This window comes from Neomonachus schauinslandi, chromosome 8, assembly GCF_002201575.2.
Source record: "Neomonachus schauinslandi chromosome 8, ASM220157v2, whole genome shotgun sequence".
NCBI lineage: Eukaryota > Metazoa > Chordata > Mammalia > Carnivora > Phocidae > Neomonachus > Neomonachus schauinslandi.
The window spans coordinates 126,570,093-126,580,330 of record NC_058410.1 but is presented as its reverse complement, the minus strand read 5'-3'; the positions used below and the strand labels follow the sequence as shown (position 1 = coordinate 126,580,330).

The 10,238-nt window shown below is 45.6% G+C and overlaps 1 pseudogene; it reads left to right on the top strand.

Annotated features, from left to right (window-relative positions):
* The first annotated feature begins 3,626 nt into the window (after positions 1-3,626).
* On the top strand, positions 3,627-5,596 carry LOC110586779 (annotated as a pseudogene).
* Positions 5,597-10,238: the final 4,642 nt, after the last annotated feature.

Here is a 10,238-nt window from a genome sequence, read left to right as displayed (position 1 = left end):
CCAGGGTCTGGGTTTTGAAGTGACTTTTTCTTTCTGCCACCTCCTCTTTGCAATTCCTCTTCCAGACTTCTGAACCTCCCCACTGCCCTAATTCTCCCCTCCACTGCCTCCTCCATCCACGGCTGCACCATGAGGCTGTTTTCGGCCCCTTGCTCTGTGTCTGTCCACTCTGCCCACAACAATGCGAGCTCTTGGCAAGACTTCAGTTGTTGACCTCCAGGAGGACGACCCCAAGGCTTTACCTCTGGTCTTGACCTTTCTCTGGACTAACTTTCAACCTTCCTCTGGGCCACACTGCTTGGACAGGTGATTGCTGTCATAAGTCAGCACTGCCAAAACAGAATTCGGTTCTTTCCACTCAAACTCAAAAAACTTTCAAAATGATCTGGGACGACGTCCTCATCCTTTAGTCTCACATCTGGTTATGAAAGTATATTGACCCCCATGTGCGCCGATCTCCTCGCATCTCCCTCTTCTGTCCCACATCTGTGTCCCCACCCGATCCAGGCTCCCGCTCCTTCCCCGCTGCACCATTGCAAGCCCTCCTAGCTGGCCTCCCCACTTCCATTCTCTACCCATTCCAAATCAACCGAGATCAACCGTGACAGATTTCCCTTCCCCAAGCCCAGCCAAGGATTTCTACTCCTTGGCCCAAAGTGCCTCACTCTGCCTGCCATTCAAGGTCACAGATGGTGGGTGCGCCTTCAAAATCTACCACTGCCTTTTCCTCAATATAACCTCGTGCTTCCCTGTCTGCTTCTTCTCTCTAGAATGTTCTCCCTTGCAATGTCACCTGCCCAAAGTGCCTTTATCCTCATCTAAAATGACTTGGCCTGCTTGGACCTTCTACCAGTACCCTTCACCAGATGCCCTGCCTCACTCTTGTGCACCTGCTGGGCGCTGTGGGCTCCCCCTGGCATCGACCCTTTTCTGCCCCGTATCATCACACAGCCTATGCTCCTTCTTCCTTTCCCCACCACAGCAAATGCCACCACCTCTCACTGTCCAGGTCAGAAACTTTGGACGATTCCAGATGCCTTCCTCTTTTTCACCTCGCACTTGGGTCCTCAGAAATCTGCCTCTGAGGGGCGCCTGGGTGGCTCAGTTGGTTAAGCGACTGCCTTCGGCTCAGGTCATGATCCTGGAGTCCCGGGATCGAGTCCCGCATCGGGCTCCCTGCTCGGCAGGGAGTCTGCTTCTCCCTCTGACCCTCCCCCCTCTCATGCTCTCTCTCTCTCTCAAATAAATAAATAAAATCTCAAAAAAAAAAAAAAAGAAATCTGCCTCTGAGATAGCACTCATGTCTGTCCTCTCTGGCCGTCCTCCCTTGCCCTGCATTAGCTCTGGACATCCCCATGCAGGGAGCTGCACCGAAGCAGGCAGCCTGCCATTTCCACTCTGCTTGCTACCTGTGTGACTCCAGGGAGGTTGCTCAGCTTCTCTGAGCATCAATTTGCTCACCTGCAAAAGGGTGAAAGAAAAAAAAAAACCTCTCCAAAATTTCACACACACAGAAACTAGCATATATGGGTAGACACTCATAAAATTAAATGTTTATGATTTTTTTGGCTTGAATTAGTAAAGCAATTTCTCACCTGGCCCTGGCTGCTGGGACACAACAATAAAACCCAATGCTCTCGACGTCACCAGTGAGCTCGATAAAAACCCCGTGTGATCCCACCTAACACTTTCAATGCCAACAACTGTCAGAATAAAATTTTGTTATTGGTTGCTTTCTTTTTTTTCGCTTAGCCTGTAAGGCCGTGCATGCCGTGGCCCGGTTGTACCTCTTAGTGCTCTGAGGAAACCCCGAGACAGAAAAGCGAGCAGCCTGCCGACTGTGGCAAGCCCTTGCATAGACCCACCTTGCACATGCTGTTCTCGAGGTCTCTAATCATCCTGACCCACCGCCACTTCGCTCCTTGATGCTTTCGACTTCGACCACCTCCTCGGCGTTCTTCAAGATAACCCAGCTGCCACCTTCTCTGAGAAGCCTCCCTGGCCCCCAAGGAAATGTAGGGAGCTCTCCTCTGTATTCCAATCATCCCAACACTTAGTCTGAGTGTGAGCCCCATGCGGGGGTTGGGAGGGGGCAGGCTCGATCCCACGACCCTGAGATCATGACCTGAGCCAAAACCAAGAGTCGGATGCCCAACCGACTGAGCCACCCAGGCGCCCCAGTCATGCTATTTTCCAGCTGACTTATCTGGTTCTTCTCCCAGCTGAACTTGAGGTCCTTGTCTTGTTGGACTGGATATCCTCAGCGCCCCACTCTGGACCTAGAATGTATACACAGATGATGATTTTGTATTGAGTGATTGAATGAAAGAATGAATCCTACCCCTGACCCCCACCCTCGTATATTGTAAGCTTGTCAAAGACCAGGGTTGTATTTCTTCTAACATCTGCCAGTGAGTCCTACACTAAATAGAGCCTCCATCAATACTTGGCTGTTTAAAGAACAGCAAGGAGGATAGCATGGCACAAGCACAGTGAGCAAAGGGCACAATGAGGTGAGCCACAGGGGCCACAATAAGGTGAGCCACGGGGGCCACGTGGGAATGGAGTTTTTTTTTTTTAATTTTATTTATTTATTTGACAGAGAGAGACACAGCAAGAGAGGGAACACAAGCAGGGGGAGTGGGAGAGGGAGAAGCAGGCTCCCCGCGGAGCAGGGAGCCCGATGCGGGACTCGATCCCAGGATCCCAGTCGTTAAGGCAGACGCTTAATGACTGAGCCACCCAGGCGCCCCAGGAATGGACTTTGGAGGCCATGGGAAGGACTGGGGTCTTCATGCAATAGGAAACTACTAGAGGGACTGAAGTAGATGAACACCTTCAGATTTATGATTTTATTTTATTTTTTTTTAAGTAGGCTCCATGCCCAGTTACAGAGCCCAATATAGGGCTTGAACCCATGACCGGGAAATCAAGACCTGAGCTGAAATCAAGAGTTGGATGCTCAACCAACTGAGCCACCCGGGCACCCCCAGATTTATAATTTTAAAGAAAGCCTGACAGTAAAGGCCACATGCTGTACGATTTCATTGTACGACATACTTATCACGCTCAGAACCCTTCCCAGGAAACGTTCAGTTGGCTCATCTATAAGATGAGGTTAGACCAGCTGACCTGCAGGGTCACATTTAGCTCTATGTTTTTTGATTTCTTGTTAACAAAAATGACTGTTAGGCTAAAGGAATAGAACTCAGCAGCACAGCAATCCCAAGGAAGAGATCCCTGGTCTCTGTTTCAGCAGTGCTGGGGTATAGTGGGAATGACCCAGGAGGTTTGGAATCTTTCACCGGTGTGAGCAGTTACCTTAGAAAAGCATTAACACCCCCACCCCCAGGTCTTTGTTTCTGTATCTCTAAAATATGGGAGGTCTGGGGGGTGGCTTCTGTGGTCCTTCCCATAGAAAGTTTGAGTTCTAACCCATCCTCACTTTCTAAAGGCAACCTAGACCAGTCTTGGAATAAAGTATACATTCGCCCACATTATAGATTTAAGAGTTTTAATAAAATTAATGCCATTGATGTTTTTCTGCTAAAAAGACCAAGAGAAATACATGGAATACTGTGCATATTGAAAAGAATGTGGTAGCTTCTTCTCCAAGAAAACACCGGATGGTGGATGATGCCGGTGCTGTGGGAGGACCCTGGAATGGGAAGTCTCGAAGGCAATGTCGAGGACAAGGAGTGGGCCCCCATCACCAAGCTGGGCCACCTGGTCAAGGACATGAAGATCAAGTCTGTGGAGGAGATCTGTCTCTTCTTCTGGCCCATCAAGGACTCTGTGATCATTGGCTTTTTTCCTGGTTTTGAAGAGTATGCATGTGTAAAGCAGACCCGTGCCGGCCAACAGACCAGGCTCATGGCATCTGTTGCCGTCAGATTGTGCAATGGACACACTGGTCTGGGTGTTAAGTGCTCCAAAGAGGTAGCCACTGCCGTCCATGGCGCCATCAACCCGACCAAGATCTCCATCATCCCGGCCAAGATCTCCATCATCCCCATGTGGTGAGGCTACCAGGGGGACAAGAGGGGCAAGCACCACACTGCCCCAGGCAAGGTGACTGGCCACTGTGGCTCTGTGCTGGGGCACCTCACCCCTGCCCCCAGAGGCACTGGCATGGTTTCCTCCCCTGTGCCCAAGAAGCTACTGATGATGGCCAGTATAGACGTGTGCTCCCCCTCGGCCAGGGGCCACACTGCTACTCGGGGCAGCTTCGCTGAGGCCACTTCTGATGCCTTTCCAAGACCGACAGCTAGCTCACTCCTGACGTCCAGAAAGACACCGTGTTCACCAAGCCTCCCTATCAGGGATTCACTGACCTTCTAGTGAAGACCCACACCAGAGTCTCTGTGCAGAGGCTGCAGGCTCCAGCTGTGGCCACCCATAGTTTTGTTTTGTTTTTTTTTTGGTTGTTTTTTATAAATTAAATTTTTTTATTTAAATTCAATTTAATTAACACATACCGTCTTAGTTTCAGAGATAGAATTCAGTGATTTTTTAAAAGATTTTGTTTATTTATTTGAGAGAGAGAGAGAGAGAGAGGGTGCACGAGTGGAGGGGAGGGGGAGAGGGAGAGGGAGAAGCGGACTCCCCGCTGAGCAGGGAGCCTGATATGGGGCTCGATCCCACCCAGGACCCTGGGATCATGACCCGATCTGAAGGCAGCCACCCAAACAACTGAGCCACCCAGGCACCCCTAGAATTTAGTGATTTATCAGTTGCATGCAACACCCAGTGCTCATTACTTCAAGTGCCCTCCTTCATGCCCATCACCCAGTTACCCTATCCCTCCATCCACCTCCCCCTCCAGCAACCCTCACTTTGTTTCCTGAGATTGAGACAAAGTGAGGGTTGTTGGAGTGGTGGGGGATGGGGGGGATGGGGCGGCTGGGTGATGGACATTGGGGAGGGTATATGCTATGGTGAGCACTGTGAATTGTGTAAGACTGATGAATCACAGACCTGTGCCCCTGAAACAAATAATATATTATATGTTAATTTAAAAAAAGAGTCTCTTATGGTCTGTCTCCCTCTCTGTTTCTGTCTTATTTTATTTTCCTTCCCTTCCCCTATGTTCATCTGTTCTGTCCCTTAAATTCCACATATGAGTGAGATCAATGACAATTGTCTTTCTCTGACTGACTTATTTCACTTAGCATAATACCTTCTAGTTCCATCCACGTCATTGAAATGACAAGGTTTCATTCTTTTTGATGGCTGAGTAATATTTCAGTGTGTGTGTGTGTGTGTGTGTGTGTGTGTGTGTGTGTGTATCAAATCTTCTTTATCCATTCATCCATCAGTGGACATCTGGGTTTTTTCCACATTTTGGCTATTGCCCCCACATAATTTTACACAAGCACAGTAAAGTGAATTAAAGCCTGTAAAAAAAAAAAAGAATGTGGTAGATTTATAAATACTTACTTGGAAGATGTCATATGAGTATTGCTAGGTTAGAAAATTGAGTTACAAAACAATATGGACTGTAGTCCCCCCTTATCTGAGGTTTCAGCTACCCATGGTCAACCTCAATCTGGAAGCAGATGATCCTCCTCCTGACACGTCGGCAGAAGGTCAGTAGGAGCTAACACTACGTCACAGGGCCAACGTCACTCACCTCACTTCATCTCCTCACATACATATTTTATCATCTCCCACCATTACGAGAGAAAGCAGGGTGAGTACAGTAAGATATTTTGAGAGACAGACCACATTCACCTAACTTCTATTATAGTATAGTCTCATAATTGTTTTATTATTAGTTATTATTGTTAGTCTCTTACTGTGTCTAATTTATAAATTATATTTCATCATAGGTATACATGTATAGGAAAAAACATAGTATATATAGGGTTGGGTACTATCTGTGGCTTCAGGCGTCCGCTGGGGTTCTGGGAACATATCCCTCATGGATAAGGACAGACTACTGTATAGTATGATACCATTTTTATAAGAAAATAGTGTGTACCCATATAAGTACACAAATCTTTTCCTCACTCAGTCTTTACTATCTTACTATGCACCACAATCCACCCAGCGGCTCCACGCAAACCCCCAGAAATCATTCACTCGTGGCTCCTTTCTTTCCTTCACACCTTAGCTCTCTCTCTTCATAGGAGATAAGGGGAAAATCACAAGGACAATGCCCTTGGGAAGTATTATGATCTCGAGGGAGAAGACAAAGCACAAAAGAGGATGAGAGAATGAATTGGAATAGATGTTATAATTGGAGGAGAGAGAGCCCCACTGGCTGGGGTGGTCAGAGAAGAGGCATGAAGGGGCTGAGTTGGGCTTGAGGAGGGAGTCGGGCTAGATAAGAGCAGGCCAGAGGGGCAGACATGTGAGGGAAGTGGAGGGCACGACTGTGGCGTGTGAAGGGAGAGGGGCCGCTACTGAGGCACGGCTGGTAAAGTGCCCGTGTCCAGCTTCTAGGACTTCCACAACAGAGTACCACAGATTGGGGGCTTAAACAACACACATTTATTTTCTCAGTTCTGGAGGCTGTGAGTCCACGATCCAGGTGTCAACAGGGCTGGTTTCTCCTGGAGCCTCTCTCCTTGGCTTGCAGATGCCTTCTTCTCGTCGGGTCCTCACATGGTCTTCCCTCTGTGTCTGTCTGTGTCCTAACCTCCTCCTCTTATAAAGACACCAGTCAAATTAGATTAGAGTCTACCCTACTGACCTCATTTTAACTTAATCACCTCTTTAAAGATCCTGTCTCCAAATACAGTCACATTCTAAGGTGCTGGGAGATAGGACTTCGATGTATGAATTTTGAGGGAACACAATTCAGCCCGTTGCACTGCTTATGCCTAAGGTGTAGTAAATGGCCAGGAAATGGGTGAAAAGCTGAATCAGTGAAGCACATGAGATTGCTTTGTTTATGGCACAGCAGCAAGTTTGTGGGACACATAAAGTGAGAAAGAGCAGGGAGAGAGAAGACCAGATCCAAGCTCTAAGGAACACCATGATGTTGATGTTGTTGTAAGCACATTAGATGGCAACGTTCTGCCCTGTGGTCTGGAGCAGAGGTGAGCCTGGGGGCAGAGAGATCAGGTGAAAGACCATTTCAGTCATTCCAGGTGTGGGGTGACAAGAGTCTTGACCAGGGTGGTGGCCACAGAATAAAAGCTGGAGACAGATGGGTGTGCCTAGGGGGTTGTTTCAAGCACCTGCACCCAGCTGATGCGTGGGTGAGGGCCATGTTCTCATGCTGCCTTGAGAACAATGAGTCCTCTGGAAACTGGATACCAAAGCTGCATAAGATGATCTCATAGGTCCTGGGACACCAATGACTCCAAACAATTCCTTTTGATTCAGGGCCCTCTCAATTTGTCCCCACCCTGCAGGGGGGTCTACTTTGCACTTGAATATGAGTGGGTTGCACTAAGACAGATTCTTATCAGTTGGCAGAAGCATGAAAGTCACTCCCACCTTGTCCTGGATTTTGTGGTTATCTCCCCTAATCAGACCTCTTGTACCTATGAGGTCCTCTCCCTTCTTCCATACTTCTGGAAATTCTACCTGGCTTTCAAGGCCCAGTTTATATACTACTTGGTCCACACAGCTCTCGGTGGCACTACCACTCATGTGGCACTCTTGGCTGAGCCCTAATCACATGTATTTATACTACAAGATGCATATGACATTAAATAAGGTATCATGCCCATGTCTGAGATGTTTGGAATATTCATATGCCATGCAAACTTCCCCATGAGACTCTAAACTCCTTGAGGTTATGAATTTGGAACTTCTTATGTATTTGTTACACTACCAAACCTAGTGCATATTAGGTGCCCAACAAATTCATGCTGAGACAATAGCCAACACCCCAAAGGTCTGTATAAATGGAGTTAGTGGCCTAAAGGGGCAGAGATAGAATATAAGCATATTCATTTCAATCCATAAGCATGGCCTCTAAGTCCTAACCCCACCAGTTTGCCCTGTACTTCCTTAATACTGCTCAAAAAAGCATTAGCCCCAAGTCAGAAGAGATTCTTAAACCTCCAAAAGGAGCTTCATGGGTGGGAACTCAAAGTTGGCTTATCCTCATATGTATAATGTTGATAAAAGGGGTGAGTGGACCAGACTCTTGGCAGTCAACATCCAAGGAGATGATTAACCTGTCCTGGGAAGCAAGTGGGACCAGCACCTGTGATAAGGATCATGCAGAGGGCCTAAGGGGACCTGGCGCCAGGGTGGCCTTTGGGGAGGAAGGCAGTTGTTTGAATTCTCCTCAAGGGAAGAGAACAAAGGAGAATTGGCACTTTTTTTGGAAAATGTAAAAGCTGACCCTCAAGTGTATATGGAGTTGCAAAGAGCCTTGAATAATGAAAAGAATCCCGAGAAAGAAGAACAAATTGGGAGGACTCACACTTCAAAACTTATCACAAAAGTACAGTAATCAGATGAGTGGTGCTGGCATAAGGGTAGACATATTGACCAATGGAATAAAATTGAGAGTCTAGAGATAAGTTCACATGTCTACGCTCAAATGATTTTCAGCAAGGGTGCCAAGTCCATTCAATGGGAGAAAGAACAGTCTTATCAACAAATTTTGCTGGGAAAACTGGATTTCCTTCCACATGCAGAAGAATGAAAGTTGGGCCCCTATCATATACTGTACACAAAAATTAACTCAGCTGGATCAATGACCTAAATATAAGATCTAAAACCATAAAACTCTTAGAAAAAACACAGGACTAAATCTTTATGGCCTTGGATTTGGCAATGGATTCTTAGGTATGACACCTAAAGCACAAGCAACAAAAGGAAAAATAGATAAATCAGGTCTATCCACTAAAAAATTAAAAATTAAAAAAATTTTGTGCACCAAAGACATTATCAAGAAAACAAAAAGACAACCTATAGACTGGAAGACAACATTTTCAGAGCAAATATCTGATAAAGGTTTGCTATCTAGATTATATAAAGAACTCCTAACACTCAACAAGACAACCAAATTTAAGAAAAGGGCAAAGGACTTAAAGAGACATTTCTCCAAAGAAGATATACAAATGTTATCAAACACATAAAAAGATGTTCAACATCATTAGTCATTAGGGAAATGTAAATCAAAACCACAGTGAGTTGCCACCTCCCATCCATCAGGATGGCCATTATAAAAAATGAAGAAATAAAAAAACAGAAAACAACAAGTGTTGGTGAAGATGTGGAGAAATTGGAATGAGAATATAAAATGGTGCTACCACTGTGAAAAACTGGTGTTTCTCTCAAAAAACTAAACACAGAATTATCATATGACCCAGCAATTGCACTCATAGGTATATACCCAAAAGAACTGAAAACAAGTGTTCAAACAGATACTTGTCCACCAGTGTTTACTGCAGCATTATTCACAATAGCCAAAAGGTAGAAACAACCCAAGCATCCATTAGTAGATGAATGGATAAACAAAACATTGTATATATATACAATGATATATTACTTGGTCCTAAAAAAAGGAATGAAGTTCTGATACAACATGGAGGAACCTTGAAAACATTATGTAAAATGAAATAAACCAAACACAAAAGGTCAAGTATTGTATGGTTCCACCTATATGAAACATCTAGAACAGGCAAATTGAGAGACACAGAAAATATAATCGAGGTTACCAGGGGCTGGGAGCGGGGAGAATGGGGAGTTATGACTTAATGCTTATAGAGTTTCTCTTTGGGTGGTGGAAAAGTTTTGGAAATCAATAGTGGTGTTGCCTCTACAACAGTATGGATGTACTTAATGTCATTGAATTGTACACTGGAAAGGGGTTAAGATGGCAAATGGCAAATTCTGTTATCTATCTCTATTTTACCACAAAAAAAATCTTACAAAATGAAATGAAACAAGAATTGGCAGATTCAAGGAAGAAAGAGAAATGCAATGTGGATACGGCACTCTTCAGAATGGGTAGTTACTAGGACAGTGTGTGCTGATGGCCGGCCTTTTATTCCAGAGAGATTTTGTGCTGGGCACCAAAATAGGCCTACATACAAAAAAAAAAAAATCATAGGCAGAGAAGACTTGCTCCAGCAAATATGGGAGAAGAACATTGACCCTTCAAGTTATGAGACTGACCCAAGATGCCAAAGTAATGAGTTTAAGGTCACTTTCTATGCCCAGGTTTTATCATTCTGATGGCCCTTATTTCCTCTGCCATATCGAAGCTCAAGTCCCATATCAAATACGGGAATGTTATTTAAAAAAATGCCTCAGCTGACGGA